This window comes from Equus quagga, chromosome 13 (genome assembly GCF_021613505.1).
Source record: "Equus quagga isolate Etosha38 chromosome 13, UCLA_HA_Equagga_1.0, whole genome shotgun sequence".
Classification (NCBI taxonomy): Eukaryota; Metazoa; Chordata; class Mammalia; order Perissodactyla; family Equidae; genus Equus; species Equus quagga.
Window position 1 is genome coordinate 5,170,707 of NC_060279.1, and position 21,042 is coordinate 5,191,748.

Here is a 21,042-nt window from a genome sequence, read left to right on the forward strand (position 1 = left end):
TTTCTCTGTTCTGGTGGCTCTTCTACTCTTTGCGCTCTTCCTGTTGCCACCTCCATTCTCTTTTACAGATTCTGCCTTCTAGTCTTTTGCCTTGCTATTTCCTCTATCTGTGTTTGTTTTCTTCCCCCCATTTTTAAGTGCTGACCTTTTTAAATGTGCCCCATTTGTTTATTTTTTCTATTGTTTCCCTTGCCTGGTCAGACATAGTTCTTGAAAATATGCTGCTAAGACCCATGTCGAAGAGCATCCTGCCTATATTTTCTTCTAAAAGTGACGTGGTTTCAGGTCTTACATCCAAGTTTTTCATCCATTTTGAGTTGATTTTTGTGCGTGGTGTAAGATAATGGTCTACTTTCATTCTTTTGCATGTGGCTGTCCAGTTTTCCCAACACAATTTATTGAAGAGACTTTCCTTTCTCCATTGTAGGTTCTTGGCTTCTTTGTTGAAAATTAACTGTCCATAGATGTGTGGGTTTATTTCTCAGCTCTTAATTCTGTTCCATTGATCTGTGTGTCTGTTTTTGTGCCAGTATCATGCTCTTTTGGTTATTATAGCTTTCTGGTATATTTTGAAATCAGGGCATGTGATACCTCTAGCTTTGTTCTTTTTTCTTAGGATTCCTTTGCTTATTTGTGGTCTTTTGTTGTTCCACACAAATTTTAGGATTCTATGTTCTATTTCTGTGAAAAATGTTTTTGGAACTTTGATAGGGATTGCATTGAATCTGTAGATTGTTTTACGAAGTATGAACATTTTAACTATGCTAATTCTTCCAATCCAAGAGCATGGCATATCTTTCCATTTCTTTGTGCATTCTCCTACTTCTTTCAACAATGTTTTATAGTTTTCAGTGTACAGATCTTTAACGTATTTGGTTAAGTTTACTCCTAGGTGTTTTATTCTTTTTGTTGCATTTGAAAATGGGATTATATTCTTAATTTCTCTTTCTGCTGCCTCATTGTCAGTGCATAGAAATGTAACTGATTTTTGTATGTTGAGTTGTATCCTGCAACTTTACTGTATTCATTTATTATTTCTAAAAGATTTTTTGGTGGATTCTTTAGCATTTTCCCTATATAAAATCATGTCATCTGCAAATAGTAGTAGCTTCACTTCTTCCTTTCCAATTTGGGTCTCTTTTATTTCTTTTTCTTGCCTGATTGCTCTGGCTAGCACTTCCAATACTATGTTAAATAAGAGTGGCAAAAGTGGGCATCCTTGTCTGGCTTTTCTTCTTAGAGGGATAGCTTTCAGTTTTTCTCCATTGAGAATGATGTTAGCTGTGAGTTTGTCATGTATGGTCTTTATTATGTTGAGGTACTTTCCTTCTATACCCATTTTATTCAGAGGTGTTTTTTTTTTTTTATCACAAATTAATGCCATATCTAGTCAAATGCTTTCTCTACATCTATTGAGATGATTATGTGATTTTTATTCTTCATCTTGTTAATGTGGTGCAGAACGTTAATTGATTTGCAGGACATTGAACCATCCCTGGAATAAATCCCACATGATCATGGCATATGATCTTTTTAATGTATTGTTGTATTCAATTTGCTAGTATTTTGTTGAGAATTTTTGCTTTGATGTTCATCAGTGATATTGGCCTGTAATTTTCTTTTTTTGGGTTGTCCTTATCTGGTTTTGGTACCAGGGTAACATTGGCTTCATAGAATAAGTTAGGAAGCTTCCCCTCCTCTTCAAATTTGGAAGAGTTTGAGAAGGATAGGTATTAAGTCTTCTTGGAATGTTTGGTAGAATCCATCAGGGAAGCCATCTGGTCCTGGGCTTTTATTTTTTGGGAGATTTTTGATTACTGTTTTGACCTAAATCAAACTAAAAAGCTTCTGCACAGCAAAGGATACCATCAACAAAATGAAAAGACTACCTAAGAACTGGGAGAAGATATTTGCAAACCCTACAGCTGATAAGGGGTTAATATCCAAAATATATAAAGAAGTCATACAGCTCAACAACAAAAAAACTAACAACCCAAATAAAAAATGGGCAAAAGATCTGAATAGACATTTCTCCAAAGAAGATATACAGATGGACAACAGGCACATGAAAAGATGTTCAACATCACTAGCTATCATAGAAATGCAAATAAAAACTAAATGAGATATCACCTAATTCCTGTCAGAATGGCTATAATTAACAAGACAGGAAACAACAAGTGTTGGAGAGGATGTGGAGAGAAAGGAACTCTCATACACTACTGGTGGGAGTGCAAACTGGTGCAGCCATTGTGGAAAACAGTATGGAGATTCCTCCAAAAATTAAGAACAGAACTACCATATGATCCAGCTATTCCACTGCTGGATATTTATCCAAAGAACTTGAAAACATGAATGCATGAAGACACATGAACCCCTATGTTCATTGCAGCATTTTTCACAATAGCCAAGACTTGGAAGCAACCTAGGTGCCTATCAACAGGTGAATAGATAAAGAAGATGTGGCATATATACACAATGGTATACAACTTAGCCATAAAAAATGGTGAAATCCAGCCATTTGTGACAACATGGATGGACCTTGAGGGTATTATGCTAAGCTAAATAAGTCAGAGAAAGAAAGTCAAATACCATATGATCTCACTCATAAATATAAGATAAAAACAACAACAAACAATCACATGGAGACAGAGATTAGATTGGTGCTTACCACAGGGTAAGGAGTAAGGGAGGAGAGCAAAAGGGGTGGTTACGCACATGTGTGTGGTGATGGATGGCAGTTAGTCTTTGGGTGGTGAGCATGATGTAATCTACACAGAAATCAAAATATAATGATGCACACTTGAAACTGATATAATGTTATAAACCAATGTTACCACAATAAAAAATCAATCAATCAATAAGTGTGCCCCAACCTGCTCAAGAGAGTCACTAGTGGATCCATAATCTCCATCACCTCTGATAGACCCTTTTGTGGTCATTCTACAATGGCTGCTCCTGAGATATGTGTCTACCCAGGTCCAGTCTTTGCCCCGATGTCACCATGATGTAATCAGTAACCTTCAGAGCAGGACAGTTTCTTCTCCAGTACAGTATCAATTGGGGTTTATAGGTTTACAAGGCTAAACTCTCACATCTATCACATAGTCTAACCCTCACAATAATCTTATGAGCGTTAGTATTAGCATGCCCATTTTACACACAAGGAAATAGAGAGCCAAAGAAGTTAAGGGAAAAACTCCAGGTCACTCAGCTAAGAAATGGTAGAACACAGTTCCAGGTCCTCTGACCCCAAAGGCTTTCCAGACACCAGTTTAGAGAAGAGAAACTGCGGGCAAGGCAGGGGGAATATGAGAAGAACTGATGTGGGAATGACATGACTATTTCAGAGAATGAAAGCATTAGTGTGGTGGGGGGATGTGGGAGGATGGGCAATGGCAAAGACTGAAAGCTAATGACCTAGTTCGACTTCAAGGTTAAATACCAGACCTGGAATATTTCAGGGTAGAAGCACCCAGAGATGCTCAGAGCCCAGTTTCCATCTATTCTCACCCCTTCCCTGAACTTCTGCCCTATGTGGTTATGACTTGCAGAGGAGAGTGGGAAAGAAGGCCTTTCCTGGAAGCCCCAAATTTGCTTTCTGCCTGACCTTTCAGGGCCTTAAATGCCTTAATAACTATTCAAGTCAATCTCCTTAAAATTTAATGTCCTTGAGAGAAGTCGGCAAATCAAATGCCTAACACTTTATGTGAAATAATTTATCAAATTACTTTTCTTCTTAATTAGAGAAACTACAATAGCCATAAAGAGGAGCAAAAGGCCCTGAAAGACAAACACATAAAAACACCATTTGCTGAAAGCCTCACAATTCTGCTTGGGGCCAGCCTGGCAGCCGGCGTCAAAAAGTAAAGATGACAGAAGGGCAGGTGCAACATGTTCTCCAGCTGCAGTCCACAGGCTCCAGGGCACGTGCTCTTTCACCCGTGGGTAGTTGATCCAACAGATCAGTGATGTCAGAAGAGGGTATAGTCCTCAACATCATGTCCAGAAGGATCTAGAGCAGGTCCCTGTGCCGCAAAGCTTCCTGCACTGCACTGCACTGCACTGGAGAGTCCCATTTAAGAACCTGCTTGTGCAAGCTGAGAGTCACTCCTGCCCTCTCTCCTAGTGCTTGAGGTCTCCTGACTCCCTCAAGGCCATTTGTAGCGCTGGAGTATGGCATGTTGCTGAGATTCTTCTTTCTTTTCTTCTGTAGATTTATCAGCATACTGCATCTGGCTGACTCAGACACCGATAATACAACCTGCTATGTTGACTCCCACTCTTCTCCTCAAAAGGACAGCATGGGACTTCTCTGAGGCGCTTACTCTCATGAAGTGATTTATTGATGGTTCTCAAAGTTTAATGGGTGTAAGAGTCGCTCAGGGAGCTTGTTAAATTAGGGATTCCCAAGTCTGGTCCATCAAATATTCTGAATTAGAAGTTTCAGATGGGACTCAGGAAGACATGCATTTTAATCAAGCATCTCAGGATACGTTGGTGCAAACGATGTTTGGATTATGCAAGAGAAACACTGTAATTTGACTGGGTCTCATTTTATTTTTACGAAGTCGAATAATGGGATTTACTTCATTAAACTGTAAATTTCTTGAGCTTAGAGGCCGTGGTCTATATCCTGCTGCAATTCTTAGCCCAGTGTCTGGCATAGAGTAGGTTAAACTCAGTTACCCATGACTCTCAGTACCTTTTTGTTAGTCTGAGCTGGGGGACTGAAGAACTAAGCTTGATTCCAGGTCTCTGGGGCTGCAGAAGAGATTGGGGCAGACAGCATGGGGAGCTTTCTGCATGCTGGCCTGGGCATGGTAAGGCAGTGATATTAGTTTTCAGGCCATCAAATTCTGCCTGTGCTGTTATATTTCTTAAGTGAACCTCTAATATCTTTTCTCCAGAAGCAACTTAAGTCTTAATTTTTTGTTTCCTGCTATGCCTTACTTTGAGTAGGTCCACATATCTAATAATAATAACGGATGATCCCCACTCATCCCCAGCCTCATTTGTCAATGTTCCTAGCAAGAAGTCTAATCTAGCAAGAATCCTGTCTAATGAATTTTCATTCGTTATGGTTTATTCCAGCCCTTGGTGTCCTGTGTACCAGATGTGGGGTGAAAGGTTGCACACAGACACATCCTGGTAATAACATGGGCTAAGTTCTCAGTGTCCCTGAGCAGAGACAATGGCAGGTGGAAAAGTATACCTGGATGCCCTTGACCCTCATGGAGACATGATGGAGGGTGGCAGGTAGAGAATCTGACCTTTGGTAGAAATGTCGATCTATCGTTAATGGCCAAGACCTGGCTAAACGCAATGGAAAAACTAACTCTTTGGCACCCAAACCAGGAGTCATTACCTCCTGAATTATACCCAGGAAAGAGAGACTGAATACTCCAGAAACAATCTTCACAGAAGTTCCAGAGGAAATCAAGCAATTTTAGCCAAGTTGCTAAGGCAACTTCGGAGGTGAGTGATGTCACCGAGCCTGGAGCAGGGGTCCAGGAGGGTAGATTGCATAGACATTTTCTTCCAGAAGAAAACTGACTAAATCAAGAAATTGGTACCAAATAAAATTTTACCTATGACAGTGTTCCATAATTTGGCTTCACATAAAATGTTGTTAATATTAATCCCTGAGAAACAAGTAAACCAAATTAAAAAGTTAACATCGGAGTCCCTCACTTTGGAAAGGATTTGCTGAACATTTGCTAGGAGGAAATTCTGCTGAGATCCACTTCTCTTTTAGTTCCCTATTTATTAAGTGCATTTACAAGAAGCAGGATGCTTACTGCTTGAACGTCAACAGCACCTGCTGTACCTCGATTTTCTCAATGGAAAAATGTAGGCTCTGACCCACTGGAGGAGGAACCATCTGGTTCAGAGATGTTTTTGTTCGTTTCCAGGTTATCCTGTGAAACAATGGATGGGAGGCGGGGAGTTATTCTTAAGACTTCTTAAAAAATAAAAATAAGTGGTTTGAAGAGGAATGAAAATGTCCCTATTGTCCTAAGCTGCTTGTCCTGATAGCTGACCTACTCACATTTGATAAAATTATCTATCAACTGAGCATGGTTCTATCTAATTTAAAGGAAGATTTTCCTTAGACTGGATAATTAGTGCTCAAGAAGGTGGGGGATACGTTTGTCAAACTTAGGGTCTTGCCGTAAGAAATTTATGTATCATCTGACTTGTCAAGTTTTGGTTAATGGACAGATCTGTTCAAGGATTCACACTCTTCTTTCCAAACTCAAGATTTCTTCCCTCTTTTCATCGTTTACAACTTCCCTAAGGCAAATCTTACAGTTTACCTTCCACAAGAAACTCCTGACATCCTCCATGCCTCAGGTTTTTGTTCTAGCTCTTATGATTAAGAGTTTAAAAATCTATTCCTATATATTTGTCCAAATGTGCTTTCTAATTGTTGGCAGTTTTGATGAGATGCCTGTTAGGTATCCATGTGGAGATGTGGGATGGGCAGGTGGATGCTCCAAGTTCAGGGTAGAAGTCTGGGCTGCAATGTACATTCCAAAGAGAAGTGAGTGACTGCCACTCACTCCTTCAAGTGCTCTTCTTATTCGGCTTCTGTGATGCCATTCCACCTTCTGACCTCTCTCACACCTTCTTCCCAGTTACCCTGGCACACTCCCCTTCCTCCATCAGCAGCTTTAACGGTATTCCACAGGGTCTTTTCCTCTGTATTATCTCACTCTTCCTGTTTAACCAGCATTCTGCACCATCACATGATTCTCTGACACTCTAATTATTTTTCTTCTTCTCTCAACTCTGAGCTCCTTAATGGCAAGGACTATCTCTATAGCCCCAGTGCCTAGCATAGCACCTGCCTTTGGTGAATGTTTAATGAATGTCTGAAGACTGAATGAAAGCATTTGTTCACTCATTCCCTTGTCCTACAAAAACAAGTAAAATCCAATCATGTCTGCCATTTCAGGAAAAGCCTTTTGGTGAGTAAGACCAGGAGGGTGTCTTCCCATGAGACATTATTATAAATGATGATCAGGTACTCAGGCCAGTTCCCAAGGCCTCTTTTACTCAAAGTAGGGCAATATTACATTAATTTAACTACATCGCATGCTGTGCTTATTATGGTTACCATGAGAAAATGTACTTAGAATTCTAAGCCACCAACTAGGAAACCTTTGCTATACAATTCTTTCCTAATTAGTAGTCTATCTGTTGTTGGTCCTGTTCTTGGTGTTTTATTTTGGTTTAACTACATTACCATTTCTTTGGTTCAGGAACTTTATCTCTAATCCATCTAAAGTAACAGGTCATGGATCAAAAAGTAGAAGACAATCCGATGGGAGACACCAAGACGAAAAGCACAAGCCTTAAGTCTCAGGTGCCTCAAAGAAACCTGAACAGTTCAGTGAGGAAGGGAGAAATGCATGCGAAGGAGGGCAGTAGCAGAGCAAGCATTTGCTGAAAAGAGACCCTTGTCTGGATCCTCTCTAAAGCTACTCATAAAAATCCACGGAGAGGGCCAAAGTGAGTGTTAGAGAACTGGATGCAAAATGATGACGATGCATGCGGGGAGCCAACGGCACGTCTGATTATACAGAATTGGCTGCTGAATGGTTCTGAGGACTTCTGGCACAAAGCCGTCCTCAGAAAGACCATTTAACTGTATTTAGCTTATTAGCTAAATTAACTGTACTTTCTTCTTGACCTGATTCAGAAAACTGTGTCCAAGTGGAAGCCTGTTCTGTCTGGGGGAAACCCCACTGACCTTTGTTGTGAAGCAATGAGAAGCTCTCAGATCCCTTGTTCGCTCTGGGTGTCAGGTATCTTCTAGAGAAACAGGCTCCCTTTTCAGAGTGTTTCTTGAGCCACCCCCTGGGTGCTCTTAGCTACACGGTATGTATATGGACTCTTTTTCAAGGTATTAGCATAGCATATGTGTGTGTGTGTGTGCATGCACATGTGAGGAGAGGTGATGGGTGAATGTCAACAGCCAGAAACAAGAGAGACAGAAAAACTCTGCTTCTAAATTTGAAAGGTGAATGTTAAACTTTATGCCCATCATCTGCCCACAATAAGCTAAAGCGGCTTTTGTTCGTATCCTCTCTGTACAATACCACAGAAAAGGTCAAACTATTTCTTTTTCTGCTTTCTCAGAAAATAGAGACAGTTTTATACTGGGCTCAGAAATTACATTGTTCGATAGAGCGCTGTTTTCTTTTCTCCTTAGCTCTCAGAAAAGAGTTCAGACGTATTGCCTGTCACAGGCAGGAAGCATGACAGAGGTCCCTTCCCACCTCCAGCTGATGCCCAGTGGCTGAACTGACCTGGGACAAAGGAGGCAATTGAGATGTTGAGGATTACAAGAGTTGTCACACGTGAACTGATGGGAGGAGAGGTAAATAGACTGGATGAGGATGCATTAAGGCAGGCTAATAGTCATATGCAAATGCGTGAAGGGCTGTTGTACGAAAGAGCAAGAGAAATTTTTTATTGCTTCAAAGGCAGAACATGGGGACAGTTCCACGTCTGTGGCAGTTGCAGGGGATAGATGTTGGCACGGTCTGAGAAACCATTCTATCAGGATTGTGGCCAATAATCCAGTAGGCTTCCAGAGGAAGTGGCAAACTCCTGTCACCAGGTGTGTTTAAACTAAGATAGGACGAGCACCCGCAGGGTGGCTTTGGCAGGACTCCTGTACTGGCCCCAGCAGGGCCCCACGGACTGTAAGCTTCCTTCCTTTTGTCTTGTTTTCCTTACATTTTCCTTCCAGTAGATTGGGGGTAATTGCTGTCTCTACTTTAGTGGAATGATGGTGGAGCCAGGTAAAGCTTTCTCCATGTCTTGAGCTCTGATGGTTGACCCTGCTTTCAAACTCAGAGTGCTGCGACGTGGGGATGCTCCTCTGGACCTTGTTGTCTTCAATTTTGAAAAGTGTCACTTCTGTAGCATTGTGTGCTCTCCTAGCATCTTTCCTCCAAGGTCACTGTACTTCCCAGTTGTCCTGAAGGTGGCCCGTGGTGACAAGTTTTTATTTCCTTATGGCTTCCCTTTCCTGGGTGCCCTTCCCTGTCTGCCCAGCACACTGCTCTGTCAGAGAAAGCAAGTGGGAGAACGTGTTGGACAAGTGTTTGGCAAGTAGGGGTCAGGGAAGCAGGACCAGCTTAGAGATAAACATCCCCTCCCTGTGAGAAAAACAACAACAAGAACAACATTTTTCTAGTCTGTCTGGATTTTCTTGTGTGATCCACTGTGGAGGAAACTGAGACTCTATTCTTAGTGATGTCCCATGTCCTCTGTGCGCTCAGTGGGGAGTGAGCTGTGCCCCCTGCCATGCAGGGTTCAGGGTGCTTCCTGCAGGGCTGAGAGGGGCCATGTGTGGTGCCATGCCAAGGACCAGGACCCACTCTTCTCACACATCACCTGTTCTCCTCTGGGGTCCAGGTTATTCCACTCGCCTGCCCTGTGCAGGCTATCAGTTCCTCTGTCATGGTTCCTTTGAACAGTTCTGAAGCTTCCTATAATAGAACTTTGTGCCCACACTCTCATCTCTACAGCCCTGGGAAGGGTGGAAGAATCTTATCTCCTATTTGGGTCCTTCAAATAGTGAAGGTCAATATAGGTCATTGAACTCTGGGAGAGAGAGTCCGTATTCCCACGGCACTTGAATGCCTTTCAGTTGGCCAACCCATCCGGTGCTGTGTGTACACTAACTGAAGCCAAATGCTTCAGCCAAAGAATGGACAAATTTAGCCAGTCATTGTGTCTACCCCTGACTGCAGAGTGGAGCTGCTGTTTCCCTCCAGTCTACTGCTTCGGGTTCCAACCCTGTCCTGAGCAGACATAGGAAGATTTGAGTCCCTGATGTAGCCGTTAAGAAAGAGACGGTCCAGGTGTCCTCCCAAGTTACAACCAATGCCAATGCAAGTGCTTTCTCTTATTTTCTCTGTCTCTCTGACACTCCCCCCCCCCCCCCACACACACACATCCTAACAAACACACTTACACAAAGCAGGTGGTACCCTCCTTCAGCATCTCCCAGCCTTTCTTTCCCCCTTGCCCAATCTTCTTTTGTTTTAGCAAATAACGGCATTAGTGAGGAAGACCACCAACTTCACATAGCCCGATTTTAAAGAACTATGGCTTACACGCCTGAACGAACTATTGGTTTGCTGTGTCTCTTTGACATTTAGGCAGCCAGGTCCTGAGATAAAGGCAGAAGAGCAGTTTGAGTAAAATATAGAAGACATTTGGGAATGAAAAACATTTGTTGGTGGAGATCTGAATCCTACTTTCTGGAAAGGAGGTTTGTTGGTAAGGAACGATGGTTGTAACAAGCAGGGGTCAACTAAGCAGTTTCATTTCAGATCAGGAAGTGGGTCAAAGTTACACCTGGGGCAGCCAGGCCCAGAGTCACTACTAATTCCCTAATTCCTACCTCTAAAAAAGGGTTGGTTACTTATTTTTGACTTTTCTTTTTTTTTTCCAGCTTTCAATCTGTCTTGAAACAACCCAAAGAATATTCTAAACATGTTAATCATCTAAATAATGATACACTAGTATTTATGATCAATTGTTACATGACAGGCAAAGTACCAAATGCTTTACATTATTATCTCATTGAATTCTCATAATGTACAGATGGGGCAGATACAATTATTATCCCCCAAATTACAGATTAAAAAAAAAAAAAGAGCTGTGGAGAGGTTAAGTGACTTTCCCAAGATCACACTCCTAGTTAGTGGCGGAACAGAACTAGACATTTGATCTAAATATTAGGCCAAAGCTCCTTCCGTTACATTTTGGCTGTTCTCAGTCTTTCTAGGTACAGAGAACATGGTGGTAGCCTTGAAAACTCTTCTAATTCAAGAAGACACTGGGGGAGGGTGATCAACCCCTGAATTCTTCAATGGCAAGGCATAGATTTCATGAACAATAGGGATTGTCATGAGAAAAACAACTCCTTAGACTAATGAATTCATTTATTCAACAAATACGTATTGAAAACCTATTATGTGAAAGGCCATATTCAAGGAGCTGGAGATACAGTGGAGAAAAAAAGAAACAGTAGATAATTCCTCTCCCTTCAGAAAGCTTATATTCTAGTGGGAAGACATTGATGATAGACAATAAAAAAAAAATAAGTGCGATGCAGAGAGTTAAAATCAGTCAATGGGATAGAAAGTGACCAGGTCAGTAAGATTCTTTTTTCAGAAATTGACAAGCTGATTTAAATGGAAATACAAAGGACTTATAATAGCCAAAGCCAATTTGAAAAAGAATAAAGTTTAAAGGCTTAATACTACCAGATTTTAAAACTTACTATAAAGTTGCAGTAGTCAAAACAGCACAGTTTTAGCATATATATAAAAAAGCCATAGATTAATGAGGACAGAATTGAGTCTGGGAACAGACCCACGTATGTATGGTCAATTGATTTTTGATAAAGGTGGTAAAGCAATTCAATGGGGAAAGAATAATCTTTATAACAAATGGTGTGAAAACAATTGCTATCCACATGCAAAAAAAAAAAATCCTCAAATCTTACCTCATACCAGATACAAAAATAAACTTTATATGGATCCTCGTAGACCTAAATGCGAGAGCTAAAACTGTAAAACTTTTAGAACAAAAGCAAGAAGAACATCTTAGTGACCTTGGGTGGGGCCAAAGAGGCTGGAGCCCAGTAGTGACAGGTAGTGAGGAACTGGGTATGAATGGAGAATGGGGCAGGGCTGATCATGTTTAACTTATTTCCTAAAGTCATTGAATACTTCCAGAAGAAGGTACGTAACATTTGGTTGTCTGTTGATTTATGCTGTAACAAGGTCGTTCTGACTGTTGTTTGGAGAATGATTTTTTCTTAATTTTAATTTTTGTTTTTATAGCAGTGACATTGGATTATAACATTATATAACTTTCAGATGTACATCATAACATATTTCGAATTCTGTGAAGATTACATCATGTTCACCACCCAAAGACTAATTATAGTCCATCACCACACATGTGAGCAGAGTCACCGCTGTCCCCCTCTTCCCTCCCCTCTTCGCCTCTGGTAACCACCAATCCATTCTCCGTTTTGCTATCTGTTTGTTTGTCGTTGTTTTCATCTTCTACTTATGAGTGAGATCATACAGTATTTGACTTTCTCCCTCTGACTTATTTCACTCAGCATAACACCCTCAAGGTCCATCCATGTTGTCACAAATGGCTGGATTTCATCCTTTTTTATGACTGAGTGGTATTCCATTGTGTATATATACCACATCTTCTTTACCCATTCGTCCCTTGATGGGCACCTATGTTGCTTCCAAGTCTTGGCTATTGTGAATAATGCTGTGATGAACATAGGGGTGCAGGTATCTTTATGCATTTGTATTTCCAAATTCTTTGGATAAATACCCAGCAGTGGAATAGCTGGATCATATGGTAGATCTGTTCTTAATTTTCTGAGGAAACTCCATACTGCTTTCCGTAGTGGCTGCACCAGTTTACACTGCCACCAGCAGTGTATGAGGGTTCCCTTGGAGAATGTTTTTGAGCGAGGTCAGAGTGTGAAGGGGGAGTTCAGTTGGGAGGTGCACGTAGTAGCTTGGATGAGAGAGATTGGTGCTGTGCACGAGTTGGCACCAGTAGAGATGGAAAGAAGTGTATAGATGCAGGGCGTGTTTAGAGAGTAGAGATGAATGGACTTGTTGCTACATTGGAGGTAGTGGGTGATGGGGAGAGAGACAGGACTCAGAAGCTGCTAGATTTTGGCTTAAGCCCTCACTACATGGGGTGGATTGATTACTGAGATGGGGAACACCATTTGTTTGTAACTTTATGATTTGCAGAAGACTTTAAGATGCATTCTCTCTTTTGTTTTTACAACAATCCTTGAGAGGTAGTAAAAATATAATTCCTATTTACAAAAGGTAATTAAGAACCTGAGAAAGTAGATTTGTTTCTACCCACACAGCTAGTAAATGGAAAGGCCATGTGGAAAGTTGGGCTTCTTGTTGCGTAGGTCTGTTGCTTATTTCTCTACCAAATTGTCCCCCTGAAGTCAGAAGGAGTCCTGCACGTGAGCACCGTCTCTGTTGCCGAATGCACTCACACTTGACTCTTTTCTGCTACAGTTCTATTTCGGGTTAATTTACCTTGTGCTTATGACTTTGACATTCAAACAGTTTAGCAGGTATTCCAGACATCTAAATCTGCTAAAAGATGTACTGTCCCTATTTTCAGAAGCCATGACGCAGAGGAGAGGTAATGTGATACAGAGCCTTTTGCCCCTCATAAATCACAGGCTCAAATCATAATCAGATTACCAGGGATCCAAACATGCACTGTCTAATGACACCCACAAAGACGCCAGCACCCGATTATGTTCCTCTTTGATGTTTTAATAGCATTTACATGGAATGGTAAAGACTATCTGAAAAAATATAGTTTTAGATATTTTACATACATTGTCTACACTACTTTTTGCAATAACACTGAAAGGCTCAGGAAGGTTAATTTCCCCAAACACCTAGAAAGTGCTTGTTTGAATATTTGAATCCAAGAATGTAAAGACAAAAGTCATGCTCTCTCCAGCATGATAGTGTCTACTGAAGGGAAGAAATCCAGTCCTGGTTTGGATAATTGGTGTTTCCTCCCACTAGCCAGCACTAGCAATGGGAAGCAAGCACAATTTCCCAAACTGGGTACTTTTGTAAAGAATTTATTATTTGGGGGCTGGCCTGGTGGTATAGTGGTTAAGTTCATGTGCTCCACTTCCATGGCCCAAGGTTCATGGCTTCAGATCCTGGGTGTGGACCTACACACCACTCATCAAGCCATGCTGTGGCGATATCCCATGTACAAAATGGAGAAAGATTGGCACGGATGTTAGTTCAGGGACAATCTTCCTCAAGCAAATAAAGAAAGAATTTATTATCTGGAAGCATCATAAAATATGGTTCTTAGACTTTCTTCTAGACCATGCCTATAGCAAGGAATTTTGATCTTCTGCAATCGTGACACCCATTTATTATTTTATTTTATATGACCCCTTACTCCTTAGCCCAAATACTATGTGAACTACTCTACTATTCAATGTGAGTGAATTAAAATGGAATTTTACTGCTTGTCATTGTCAGAGATCTTTGTTAAACCAGGCTACAAAATTAGTGACCTGTTGGCTTTAGATCTATAGTCTGGAACACTATCTGCTGATAGCTTTTCAAAGAGGATCAGAGGCAATTAATGCAAACTTTGTGGAAGTTTGGTTAACAAAACTAACCCAGGACAACATTTAACCTATGTTCAACAAGGAGATCTATGTTTTGATATTTTTAATGAAAAATTGGTTTGGCATGTAAGCAACCATATAAGTTATTATTAGGCATACACTTCCTTTGGGAATTTTGCTTTTTTTCATCTTCAAATACTGGCAGTCAGCTGAGTTTCCTTGGGCAGCGACTAACTCTAAGCCTCTCAATCAGGCTGGGAGTAGGATGTTAGGCTCTGGTAGTGAGAGCTAGATGGCACTGTGGCGTAATTCTGTCAGCCGCCCAATTACTAACAGTTTGTCTGACTGTGATGAAAGAGGTTTCTGCAACATGAAAGTCAGCTCTATGTTGCTTGCGTTTTCTCTAAGTGCAATTTAATACAACATAAACCAGAGAGCAGTCTCTTCTCTCTCTCTCTCTCACTCTTTCTTTCCTTCTGATCCACCCACGTGCAGGAGGCTCTGTGTGCACATGTGCATGCACACACAACCCTGCTGAAATTTTTCTTAGAATAAAGAATTGAGACTTCTTAGTCCTGGGCTGTCTGAAGGTTTCCAGAGTGACATACATGCCTTCTGTCCCATGGTCCAGCTTCAGCAGTTGTTTCTCTATCTAATGACAGAGGTGCAGAAGTCTTTACAGGTCATACGTGAGCTGAAGCCAGAGCCTACTACGTGAACAGCTTGTAATCTGGCAGGAAGGACGATGATATCTTAGACTTAGAGGAGACATTGGAAGGTTTTCAGTTCAACTTCCCACTGGGAATGTTTGCAATTTATTTTTTAATTGTGGAAAACGATTTACTCCCAGATTTTTGAGTCTATTTGCAAAGGTTAAGGAAGACCAGGAAAAAGTTTTTGGTGAAGAGAGGCTGGAGATGGTATCCATGACTCAGTGTTCTTATATGATAGCGCAGGACAAGGTGAAATTGAAGGGCTAGGAAATCAACAAAATGGTACCTTCCTTGTGTGTGCTGCTGTGCTACACGGTGTCCTGTAGGGGGAGCTGAGCCATCCGACAGCTTCAGCTGCAGCTTTTAAGGCAGTGAGACTTCCTGCTTCCTACAACTCATCTTTCTTTACCCGTCTCTCCACAGCTTTCCAGCTGTCATAATTACCTTACCTACTCTTGATACAAGAAGAATGGACTATACAGAGCACAGGAAAGAGAAAGAAAATGTTGGGAGAGATGATGTGTGCATGCTTGAGGGCCTCTAGGAAGTTTTCCCCTCCCCCATTTCTCCTCTTCAATCTGCCACAGGGTCACACATACCATTCTGAGATGAGATTTATTTCTGAATTGAACTCACTTTTACTCCATAGGAACTTGCAAAAATGTGCATATCTTTGGCCAGATAGTATGTCCAGGATTCCTGGAAACAATTTAAAAGGAAATGAGAAAAAAAAAAAATAAGCTGTTAGATTGCTGAGGGCTGAACCCTAAAAAAATAGGTGGGAGTCTGGTTAGCCTTTGATAGAAGGAGAAGTAGAGTCTATGAGGTGTAGGTGAGGCCTGGCTCTGGGAGTGGAGGTCTGAATGAGGTGCCTTGGGGCTCCTGGGCAACTGGGAGTTGGCTTAAGGGCAGAGCATCTGGATGGGAGTGAGATCTGTGAGGGGGAGAGGGTCATCTGTGAGGGAGGCAAGGAGGAGGAATGTCAAAAACTCGCTTTACTTGGGTTCAAGTTCTCTGAGACTTTGTCTTGGTACCTGAGATTCTAGGCTCATCATAAATGAAAATTTAATTTTTTCAGTAGTTAGACTTGGAAAGTCTGTTTTATGTAGCATTACGGTTCGTTACCAATTTCTTTCCTCCCACTCTTGCTCCCTAACAGACTCGATTTTGTGAGTGGATACAACCTCCTCCGGAGAGCCAGGTGTCTAGGGAAGATTGGTCCCAGGGTGAGTCTGAGGGTGGAGGGTGAAGGGGTTCATACTGATGTTCCAAGCCAATCAATGTGGTTCTGACCTCTTAGGAGTTTTTGATTGGGACATGGATGAATGACAAATCTGGCCATTGAAACATGAGGAAAAGTCTGCTGGGGGCTGCTAGGGAAAGTTAACTTGTTTTTAAAAAGATACAGAGAGGGGCTGGCCCCGTGGCCGAGTGGTTAAGTTCGCGCGCTCCGCTGCAGGCAGCCCAGTGTTTCGTTGGTTCGAATCCTGGGCGCGGACATGGCACTGCTCATCAGACCACGCTGAGGCAGCGTCCCACATGCCACAACTAGAAGGACCCACAGCGAAGAATATACAACTATGTACCCGGGGGCTTTGGGAAGAAAAAGGAAAAAATAAAATCTTAAAAAAAAAAAAAACTCTTTAAAAAAAAAAAAAGATACAGAGAGATGGTTCTTCTCCCTCTGAATGTTTTCATGTCTGGATGATGTCACATGTGGAACTACTGTCGAATTTCATAACCACGAGAACTACCCTGAGGACAAGATGAACCACCAAAAATCGCAGAAGAGAGAGAGAAAGAACTTGGATCCTTAATGTTGTTGAGCCATTAAATCACTGACCTGGCAGTCACCCTACCTCTGGAGTGCTTGCTTTGTGGCATAACGACCTTTCTTATTGTTTAAACCTCTTAGAGTTTTTTTGTTTTTTTAAGTTTATTGATGTAAATTCACATACATTAAAATACATTCTTTTTTGCATAGAGTTCTATGAGCTTTAACAAATGAGTTAGAGTTGCTGTTTTGCTATGCCTTGTTAAAGTGTTCTTCCTGATTAGTTTATTTATTTTATTCAGAAAATATTTATTGTGCTTTAACTGTACCAAGCAGGTTCTGTGAAGACTGTAACAGGAGATGTGGCACGGCCCTCTGCCTTAAGGAAACCTCATTTGTTTCATATGAAATATACAAATGAAGGATGAGTCTATGGTAGCATTACTTTGAAAAGCAAACATGCCAGAATCTTTAGTTTCATTCATTTGTTCGATTCACTCCTTCAATAAACATTTTTGAATGCCTGTCATGTGTCTGTTCCTTGTCGATATCGGGACAGCTAAAACCCACCATTCCCTCAAAGGGAATCGGAAATATGAATTAAAACTTAAAATGCAACGGGATGTCTCCTACTCGGAGTTCCAATAACTTTTTATCAGCACATTAGTGATGGCATAGATAATTTCTCCTTTGAAATCTTGTCAATGTATGCAGACCTTCTCTGTTCTTCTAGTTTCTAAGACCCTTGAGGGAGTTAGTAACCCATGTCTGATTCATCCTGTATCCGCAGGAAAATTAGTACGTTGTCTTGTCTATAGTAAATGCTCAAAATAAGTATTTGTTGAATAAATTAAATATTTTTGGGGTAAATGAACCAACTTTAGTAAGCCTTGAAGGATATACCACATTTACCTTAACTGCCTAAATCCTCTGACTAAAGTAATGTGACTGGAGAAAAAAAGTCAAAGGCACAAATATTTATGATGAGAAAGATTTTCAAACAGAAAGCTGTCATTAACAACTGTTTCTATTTTGGCCTTTCTAGCCAACATTTAAAATAAACCAAGTGCTCCATCTCTAACTTTTGACAAAGACAAATTAAATATTCTATCACATTGACATTTGACCAAATAATCACTTAATGATATTCCTTTGACCTTCATCTAGGCATGATTTGTCATATCAACTGAATCCAGGCTTGTGAAACAGTGATATATAATTTTCCATAATTCAGTGTACTTTTAGAACTCTTTTGTATTTCATGCTGTTCATAAGCTCCACAGTATGCCCTATGGACCTACCTGGTTTTAACCCCAGGTTTTCGAGGGCCTGCTATGTACTATAACAAATCTAATCTAATTTAGTTCTCACAACAGCCTTATAAAATTTTTAATACCCCAAAACCGCTACTTCCAATGCTAATAATGTAAATACTACCTCTTTCTAAATGGTATATGTACTCTTGTCTGAGGCTGAATTTTTGCATAGACATTTGGAGGGAAACAAGGAGATCTGATTCAGTCAACAAGGGAGTTAATTTAAACCCTCTTGCTCTTACAGTGCCGTAATGAATTGTTTGAACTCACCTGCTTTAGCTTTTGTGGCAGTGTTGTGTTTCATTTGCTTCTGAAGAACAGGGTGTCCCCAGAGACTGGCAGGCCTGAGTGAGCATCGTGTGAAGGGAGAGGCAGGAGGAAATCTAGAGCTGGAGGAGTGTTGGCCCTGGCACTGAGCTACCAGCAATTATCTGGGGATAAGATTTTCTCAAAATATATACATTGGGAAGCTATGTGGGGGAAAATGATCCCATGTTCAAAAACATTTGAGAAGTGTCTTGTATTGTCTTAAATTCCATATTAGGGGCTCTAAGCAGTCTTGCAGCAAAGGAGTTTTAACTCAGGTTTTTTTCCAACTTTACCCAAGAAACATTGGTAGGTGTGTACATATGTGTGTCACATTCATTCGTTTATTTGTGCGACAGATATTTTTGAGTGCTTTGAGCCAGGTATTGTTCTAGGCACTGGGGATTACAGCAGCCCTCATGGTTCTTGCTAACTAGTGACATATCTTGGGACACACTTTGGGAAATACTGGTCAAGGAGTTCTTGTGTCCACTTGCTATAAAGAGGGAAAATTCGAGGATAAATAGTGTCTTTTTAGATGTGTAAACATGTGGAATGATGACTAGTCAGCAGAGAGGTGGGCTCTCATCCTGTTTTGGCTTCTATAATGTTCTCCAGAAACAGGGTTACAAGAATTGTAGAATTTGAGGGCTTTGGAGGGCTGTTTTTCTCCTTGTTCTGTAAGCCGATTTGGCCCACTTGCATACTCAAAGTTGCGGACCATGAGGATTGGTGTGTCACCAGCTGGTCACACAGACCCCTTCCCCAGAATCCTTCCTTGTTACTTCTGACCTGCTTTTGCTCATTCTCATCTGCACTTAGCTAAGAGCTTTTGTCTACACATCCTTCACCTCAGCTCCATCTTTGACTCTTCTAGCTCCTTAGATCTCAATACCTCTCAGGAACTAGTATCAAGAGGCCATCTCAGAGTTAGTTTCTGGAAGAAGGTGCTTCAGGACACTTCTCTCAAACTCCTGGTAAAGATGCTGGCAATGAACATGAGAATCAGATGATTGTTTAGCCCATTAACAAGCAGAGCCTGGCCAAGGACAATGTTCCTCCTCGATTCTTCCTGTCCCCTCCGCCCACCCCCCTGTCTTCTGCCCAGCTGAAGTCAGTCGGTGTGGTTTCCCTCACATTGTGCAGGTCCCTTTAACCACATAGTGGGACACCTGTGAGAGGTTTTCAGTAAGAAGATGAGTAAAATGACTTCCAAGTTTGTACTTGAGGAAATGAGAAGGTGGGGCGTAAAAGGACAGGTAATCTTCTCATAACAGTCAAATCAGGCAAGAGTTAATTAGCTTCTGATTTATTCCTGAACTACATGACAAGCTCCTCAAAGGTACCGTGAACCCTCCCACTGAAGGATCTTTGCTCATGGGGTTCCCTGTGTCAGGAACAATCCTGCCCCCGAATGCTAAGAGGGCATAACCGTATAGAGTGAGCAAAGAGGTGATCTGGTTCCTGATTAAAATGAAACAAAGTTTCCTTCATTAAAGACTCAGGGAGGAGAAGGGAGAACAGGCTGAAAGGAAAATCAACAGAGCAGCTATAGGTGTTGCCTCCCCGTCAGACACCCCAAAGTGACCCATCACAACGTCCTGCCCTGTGGAGCCAGTCTACTGAGGATGCCGTCTCCAGAGAGCCTAGCTAATTTCTGTGTCAAGCAGAGAATTGAATTTACCCAATAGAAATACTGCAAATACAGGGCAATGGTGATTTTGTTGCAAAACAAATTGAAAGATCGTAGAAAGCTTTAGAAGCACCTTTCACAAGACTGAAATTAAAGTTTGTGGATTCAGCATGTGCAGGACCTGAGTTGCTCCCACCGCTGCTGCTACTTTAGGGTCTGTGCTTTAGGCTTTCCTTCCTGGAGCTCTGCCTTTCTCTTATGTTTATCCCAAAGATAGGCCAGTCAGACCTGCAGGCAAATCTTGGGCAATCCTGGACCACCCTGCACCTTTTATTTTGTAAGAGGAAGTAATCTGATAGTCCACATCATAAGGCTGTGGGAGGACTAATGAGTCAATATCTGTATAGTACTGAGTGTCTGGCACTCAAATCTTAAATATAAGCTCTGTGACTACAGGCACTTTTGTGCATTTTTGTTTTCTGCCACCTCTTCAGCACCTAGGGCAGTGCTGGGCATGAAGTAGGTTCTCAATAAATATCTGCAAATGAATGAAAGGCACATGAGTTTCAATAAGTGCTACCTATCGGTATATCCCCTCTTTAGACTCCAAGTCCCTTGTGAAAAAAAAGAATGTCTTCTCTTCTACTTGTGACTTTGTAAAATATCACAGTCAGACCACGGCTGTCGGCATCCACTCTTGCCCCACTCTAAGCATAAATCTGATCTTCCCTAAGCCCTTTATGTGCTTTCCTCATGTCCTTAGCATGAAGTCCAATATTCTTAAGGTGGATTACATGCCCATCATGATTTGGCCTTTGTCTATCTCTCATTCTTCATCTTTGGCCCACTGATAGCAACGTCTCCACTCCCCCCTTACCCCCTCAAAAACCTTGCCTGTAATAGAGCAGTTCCATTCTCAAGTTCTGTTGGACTGCATGGCTCCTCTGGTGAGCCACATCACCTTGCTTCCAGGCCTTCAAACATGCTCTTACTTCTGCCCCCAATACTCCTTTATCCTCCTTCCTGTGGTCATCTCCTACTCATTCTTTAAGCTTCAAATTAAATTTTTTTCACCGTACAGTTTTCATTGA

At 41.4% G+C, this 21,042-nt stretch overlaps 1 long non-coding RNA gene across 1 annotated transcript in view; it reads left to right on the forward strand.

Moving 5' to 3' along the window:
* The window catches only part of LOC124249545 (uncharacterized), a 33,459-nt gene extending 17,066 nt beyond the window's left edge, over positions 1-16,393 (forward strand). Inside the window, exons 5-6 of the long non-coding RNA XR_006891420.1 lie at positions 4,214-5,475; positions 16,082-16,393. This is a non-coding gene — a long non-coding RNA (uncharacterized LOC124249545). The remainder of the gene's footprint in view (positions 1-4,213; positions 5,476-16,081) is intronic.
* The last annotated feature ends 4,649 nt before the right edge of the window (positions 16,394-21,042 follow it).